The sequence below is a fragment of the Arvicanthis niloticus genome, chromosome 14 (assembly GCF_011762505.2).
Source record: "Arvicanthis niloticus isolate mArvNil1 chromosome 14, mArvNil1.pat.X, whole genome shotgun sequence".
NCBI lineage: Eukaryota > Metazoa > Chordata > Mammalia > Rodentia > Muridae > Arvicanthis > Arvicanthis niloticus.
In genome coordinates this window covers 9,773,314-9,780,674 of record NC_047671.1, presented here as the reverse complement: position 1 = coordinate 9,780,674, position 7,361 = coordinate 9,773,314, and the positions used below count along the sequence as shown (strand labels likewise).

General features: G+C 44.5%; 1 pseudogene; it reads left to right on the top strand.

Moving 5' to 3' along the window:
- The first annotated feature begins 5,130 nt into the window (after positions 1–5,130).
- On the top strand, positions 5,131–6,744 carry LOC117720169 (SNW domain-containing protein 1 pseudogene; annotated as a pseudogene).
- The last annotated feature ends 617 nt before the right edge of the window (positions 6,745–7,361 follow it).

The following is a 7,361-nucleotide window of genomic DNA, read 5'->3' as shown; positions in this document are numbered from 1 at the left end:
AACACATTGCCCATGATGCTGCCATGGGAATTGGGTCAAACATTGGATTTCCACACCTGTGTACAGATATGCTATGTTCCATCATTGATAAATATGATCATGTTAAGGCTTCACTAGAACACCATGAAAAGATTGAATCAACATATGTGTCAGAGCAATTATCAATCACGGTTTACAGAATGTAGAATATGGGAGACTTTGTCATTCTCTCATGTCTCAGCCCATTGGGTTCACTTAGCATGATGCCCCTGTGGAGGAACTCTTCTACCCTGGCTGTTTACTAACCACAGCCCAGATAATATATTCTCAGAGGCCTTTCAGGATTGCCTCTCTCCATTTCTAATAGCTTGGGGGGTTACTTGCCTTCTCAGGCCCATGTAAAATTTCTAGTATATATAAGGTGTGTGTCTTTATATGTGTGTGCTTCTAAAACATATAGTATACATATGCATATATGCTTCTACTATATATGCATGGAAATGTGTGCTTTTAATACATATAATCTATGTGCATCTATTTCTAATTAAGTATAGCTTGACTCTAAGTTTGTCTATAATAAGCATATCAATATTATTTGTTTATCTAATCCAGTTAAGCTTCAATAAAAGTATAGGCATTTCAAAGAAAATGTGTTCACCACAGAGAACAGTCCAGTGCCAGTTTAATTAATGATTTTGTTAACTTGAAAATTATGCTGGTTAGTTTGGGTCAACTTGACACAAACTAGTCACCTAGGAAAAGGAAACCTCAGTTGATGAATTGCCTCAGTGAAATTGGTCCATTGGAAAATCTGTGGGGGTATTTTCTTGAATAATGTTTGATGTAGGAAGGTCCAAACCACAGTGAGCAGAAGCATCTCTGGGCAGGTGAGCCTGACCTGTGTAAGAAATCTGACTGAGCAAGCTAGAGGAAGCAAGCCAGTAAGTAGTACTCCTCCATGATCTCTGCCTTGGTTTCTGCCTCCAGTCTCCTGCTTTCAGTTCCTGACTTGGTTTCTTTCAATAATGAATGTGGATATGGAAAAATAAGCTGAAACAAACACTTTCATCCCTAAACCACTGTTGGCCAGTGTTTTTTCACAGCAACAAAGAAGCAAGATGACACACAAAATTGGTGCCAGAGATCGAGTCTTGCTGTGATGACCCTGACCACTTTGCTTTGAGGGGATCTGGGGTGGGAAAGGATTATGGAAGGATTTGGGAGCTTTGAGCTGGACAAATGTTGAGTATTGGAAACACTATGAGAGCATGGAGGATGATGTTGAGAAAACTGCAGGAGAAGAAGGCCTAACTTGTCACGTTTCAGAGGGGAACAGATATTCTATCAGGGCTGTTAAGGATACATGTAAATCAAGAATCTGTGGCAGTGAAAGCTTTGCTTTACTGGCACAATGAGTGCTATAGTTAACAAGGCCAGCATTCATTGAAAAGCAACCTTCTGGAGAGTGTTTCCTCCAGGTCAGCACACAGAAGATGTAGTCTGGTGTATGAAGGGACTGACAAGGCTGCATCTCAAGCAGTCAACCAAACATCTTAATGTATAAGACTCTTCCATTGCAGACAGGCTTCGGCAGGATAACACCTACAATATTGATGAGATTTGGCACCATGTGTCTGGGTTAGAGATGCTGGAGACAAGTCAGGACATCACTGGTGACACTGCAGCCTCAATTGCACTGGAAACCCCAGCATACAGGAGATGCAAGGAATGTAGGGAGATTACTTAGGACAGTAGCAAGTATGGTGGAGCCAGCCTGAGCCTACAAGATAAGCTTTGTGTGCTGACCCAAGACATTTGAAGATCTTGAGTGAGTCCCACATGCCAGACACAGACCTATAGGATTTGATTTGTACTGCTCTTTGTTTTACGTGGGTCCCTTGGTAACTGTACCCTGCTTCTTCAATCATGTATTAAAAAAAATAAGAAGGATTTAATTTTCCTTGTACATGAACCTAGTTTTTAAATCTTTGTCTATAGTAAAGAGACTTTGAATTTTTATAATGTGTTTAAAGTTTTCAACAACCATGAGACTTTTAAAATTATAATGTGTTTTATATTTGATAATAATATGAAGTATTGGAGGTCATCTGTGATTCTTGTTAAGTGTAACAATATGGTGCTTTGTCTGAGAAAGGAACTGTTACCCTTTTTGAAAGGGGGCCTCAGGACCATGATCCAGCCTTGATGTGACTGAAGATTAGGAAATAACAATGCTATTATATTAAAAAAACAAAACAAAACAAAAGCATACCGAGCAGAAGAAAATGGAGGAGAGACTAAAGGAAGGGCCATCTGAGGACACCCCCATGTGGTGATCCATCCTGTCCACAGACACCAACCCCAGACACTGTTACTACTGCCAAAAGGAGCTTGTTGACAGGAACATGGTGAGGATATTCCCTGGCAGGTTCTACCAGAACCTGACCAATCCAGTTGGGATGTTTGAAGTCAATTATCACACTAAGCTAGGTGACCCTGGTGGGGAAGCTGGAGGAAGGACTGGAAGAGACTGCAACTCCACAGGAAGAAATATGTTGGATAACCAGAACCAGCCAGTGCTCCTAGGAAAAAGACCAACAAACAAGAAGAGTTCAGAGAGGGCACCATGGCTCCAGATACATAGGTAGAAGAAGAGAGCCTTGCCTAACACCAATGAGAAGAGAGACCCTTAGTCCTATGCAGGTTTGATGCCACAGAATAGCAGGATACAAGAGCCAGGGGGCAGTTGTGTGCACAGGGGAGACAGCACCCTCATGGAGGCAAAGGAGAGAGTGGAGATGGGATAATGGAGTGGTAACTCAGAAGAGAGAGATTATTAGAGGTGTAAACTTATAGAATGATTAATTTAAAAATAATAAAACAAGAAATTGTTCTTTTGAGTTTTTATTGGTCTGCTGATTGAATTAGGCATGGAACAGGGTGTGGCAGTAACACCTGATCTCACTGATCAACAACTCAGCCTTGAATTGACAACTCTCTTAGAAATCATCATCCCTAGGAATGAGCGTTCAAATGTGTCTGTGTGTCTGTGTCTGTGTCTGTGTGTGAGCATCTGTGTGTGTATGTCTGTCTGTGGTGTGAGTGTGTATTGAGCCATCTCTCTACCCATGACATTCCTGTCTTCCGTACTAAGTTAAGCCTCAGGTCTCTGTGAGCACTGTGTTTCCTCTGACTCTCTAGACTTTTGGGAGGTCGATTTTGCCATAAACATTGGATGAAGTAGATTAACATTGTGCTTTCTCCATCATGTTCTTCATGACCAAGTCACTGATGAAAAATAGACAACTGCAAACATAATCCACACAAGCTATCAATCATAAAAATGATTGTTCAGGGGAATTTAAATTGGAAGATTTGGGTTTTATTTTTCAAATGGCAAGAAAATCCTACTTCAACACACAACTAAAGAAAGTGTGGACTCAATATCTAAGATAACCAACTTAACATCATGAGAACAGTTCTAGAGTCCTAACATCTGATACAATCATGAGAGACAGTTGGCCCACTGTCATACAAAAGTTTCACAAGGTACATAAAGCAACCTCTCCACTGAACCCCTTACCTATAGTCTTTCTCATGTGTGCATTTTGCTGATATTTTCTCAGCAGAGCCTGTTGGCCAGAGGGATGTGACTGCTTCTAGACTTCTCAGCAACTCAGGTCTCCCAGCTAGGAATATAAGGGCCCCACAAAGTCAGGACCTCACCCAAGCCTTTGGAATTCGCAGCCACCCAATAACTCACAAGACACCAAACTTGATGCAATCAGCAAGAGGTATATTTTAATCAACATGTTGAGGTCAAGACAAATAACCCACAAAGGGTCAATGGGGTCTGACCCCTGGGCTTTGGAAACAGAGGGAATTTAAAGCCAAAAACCACAACTCAGGGGGGAAACCACAACGTGGGGGAGTAAAGGAGGGTTATTTTGAGAGAACCTGTGGAAAGTCCCAGCCCATTATTCCGTTTGTGACAGGGTCCAAGGAACAGTCATGGGGAACATTTTGTATAGGCTATTCTGAAAGAGCCTATTCATAGTCAACCATCTATCTTGTGGTCAGCCAAGTTCCTGAAACACAGAGCTCACAACCAAGCTGACCTGCACTCTTGGTTCTGCTCAGCCTGCTAGGAGTTTTTAAAAATATTTAACCCTTTCAGGAACAGCTGATCTCACTGATCAGCAACTCTGGCTTTCATTCACAAGTCTTCCAGAATCCATCTTCCCTAGGAATTAGCATTCTAGTGTGGGAATTTGTGTGTGTGTGTGTGTGTGTGTGTGTGTGTGTGTATCAATGTGTGTATGTGTGGTGTGTTTCTGTCTGTCTGTATGTCAGTGATGTGTGTGTGTGTCTGTCTGTCTGTCAGTGCTGTATGTATATCAATGTGTGTATGTGTGGTGTGTGTGTCTGTATGTATGTCAGTGATGTCTGTGTGTGTCTGTCTGTGGTGTGTATGTGTGTGTGTCTGTCTGTCTGTCTGTCTATGATGTATGTGTATGTTTATGCATGGGTGTGTGTATAACACAGAGAAAGATACAAAGACAGAGCATAATAACAAGAATAAGAGGCAGTGTGGAGGGGAGGCGGGAGAAGAAAGTGGGGACACTGGATACATTGGAAGGATACAGGAAGACTGATTGACTTACTTAGCATTCTAAAAATTAAATAGAGGCAACCGAGAGAGGGGAGAGGGCAGATGGGATGTGGTGTTTGTTGAGGGGTAACCCAAAAGGTGGCAATCACTTGAGGTGGAATGGAATGGAATGAGTAATAAAAGCAATAAAACCTACCAAAACTAGGAATTAAACTTTTGTTTGTTTTATTGGTCTGGCGATGATTGAATTAGGCTTGGAACAGGGTGTGGAGATATCAGGAGGTGTGGCCTTGTTGGGGGAGGTGTGTCCCTGTGAAGGCGGGGCCTGGAGGAGATACATATATACTCAAGTTCTGCCCAAGCTGAGGCACAGTAGTCTCTCCTTGCTGCCTTGGAATTGGGAAGCAGAGGCAAGCAGCTACCTGATCTAGGCCAGGCTGGTTTGTGGAAAGACTTCCAGGGCAGACAGGGCTACTCAGGAAACCCTTCTCTGAGACAGAAGGAATCTTCTTACCTGTCTCAGACCTCCTTCAGAGAAGATGGTGCTCACCAGCTCCTTACCTGAGCCTACTCAGCTACCTCAGGACCAACTTGGGGCTGAAGAAAAGGCAAGATCTGAGAGATCACTGCAGACCTCGCTGCGGTCCTCCAGAATGGAGCCTCCCAGATATGGATACAGGAAAGACTGGATTCCACGCTCCTTGGAGGATTTTGGAGACGGAGGTGCTTTCCCAGAAATCCATGTGGCCCAGTATCCTCTGGGTATGGGGAGAAAGAACAAAACGTCGAATGCACTGGCTATTCAGTTGGATCATGAAGGGAAAATTAAGTACGACGCAATTGCTCGACAGGGACAGTCCAGAGACAAGGTCCTTTACAGCAAATACACTGACCTCATTCCAAAGGAGGTTAGAAATGCCGATGACCCAGAACTGCAGAGGCCCGATGAAGAGACCATTAAAGAGACCACAGAAAAGACAAGAGCAGCCTTGCACACGGGACTGTCGAGGAAGCTTGGTGCGGCCACACCAGTTCCTGCAGCTGGCAAGCTGGCCTCTCCTCAGCACATCCTCTACACACCATCTCAGCAAGGAGGAGCCTTCAGTTCTGGAGCTAAGCAGAGGCTTATTCGCATGGTAGAAATGCAGAAAGACCCAACGGAGCCTCTGAGATTCAGGATTCATAAGAAACTTCCTCGGGGGCCGCCTTCTCCTCCAGCACCTGTAATGCACTCTCCTACACAGAAGAAGACTGTGAAAGAGCAGCAGGAGTGGAAGATCCCGCCCTGTATCCCCAGATGGAAGAACCCCAAGGGTTATGCGATTCCATTGGACAAACGGGAGGCTACTGATGGAGGAGGGCTGCAGCCTGTACATATAAATGCAAAGTTTGCCAAACTGGCTGCAGCGCTCGACATTGCTAAGCAGAAGGCTCGTGCAGGGCTGCAAATGCGAGCCCAGTTGCAGGCAAAGATGGCTCAGAAAGAAAAGGAGAAACACGAAGAGAATCTTAGAGAAATGGCCCAGAAAGCCAGAGAGGGGAGAGCTGGGATGAAATCCCATGTGGAAAAAGAGGCTGGAGAGGCCCGGGAAAGGGATGAAATCCGTCAGGACAGGCGAAAAGAGAGGCAGCAGGACCGCAACCTTTCCAGGACAGCGCCAGGGAAGAGGTCAAAACCACCGAGAAATGAGAATCGAGATATCAGTGAGGCCATTGCCCTTGGAGTGCCCAAACCTCCTCCTTCCAATGAAGTCCAGTATGACATAAGGCTCTTCAACCAATCCAAGGGTATGGACAGTGGGTTTGCAGGTGGAGAAGACGGAGTTTACAGTGTTTATCATCAGCCCTGGAGAAGTGGGAAAGATGTGGCTCAGAGTATCTACAGGCCCGGTCAAAGTGTGGACAAGGACTTAGACAGCGGTTACCTCGAAGCCAGGATCCAGACCAACAGATTCGTTCCAGATAAGGTGTTTTCTGGGTCAGACCTTACACAGAGGGGCCGAGAAGGACCAGTTCACTTTGAGGAAGATCCTTTTGGTTTGGACAAGTTTTTGGCAGAAGCAAAACAGTACACTGCTGGTTCTAAAAGATCCTCTGAGAGCAGTCACCCTGAGGAGCATGAGCATGAAGGCAAGAAGCTGAGGAAGGAGTAGACAGGCCTCTGGAAACTAAAGCTGACAGATCCAGCAGAGGCTTGCCTGCCTGGTCTGGCCTCTGTGAGAGAATATGTGGTTAACCCTGGAGAGACTTGAGAGACCAGAGAGAGTGAGGAGGACTGGTTGTGTGTGCTGTGGTGGTAGGGACTGGGGACATGATCTAAGAGACAAGGGGGGGGAAGGGAGGAGGAACTATATAAGGGGGGATCAGGAGGGGGATAAAGACTGAACTGTAAAACACAAGGTTAAAGTTAATAAATAGAAAAAGAAAAAAACACAATTTTGCTTCCTTTCTTTATTTTCTTTAAGATTTATTTGTTCTAAGCCTGTGAGTTCTGTATTGTTCTCCTGAGATTGCTGGGAATTGAATCAGGGCCTCTGGAAGAGCTGCCAGTGTTGTTGACCATTGAGCCATCATCTCTCTAGCCCATGACCATTTTTTCTTCCATGCTAAGTTAAGGCTCAGCTCTCTGTGAACACTGTGTTTGCCTCTGACTCTGTAGACTTTCAGGAGGCCCATTTTGCCATAAACATTGGATGAAGTAGATTAATATTCTGCTTTCTCTATCTTGTTCTTCATGACCAAGTCACTGATGAAAAGTAGACAACTGGGA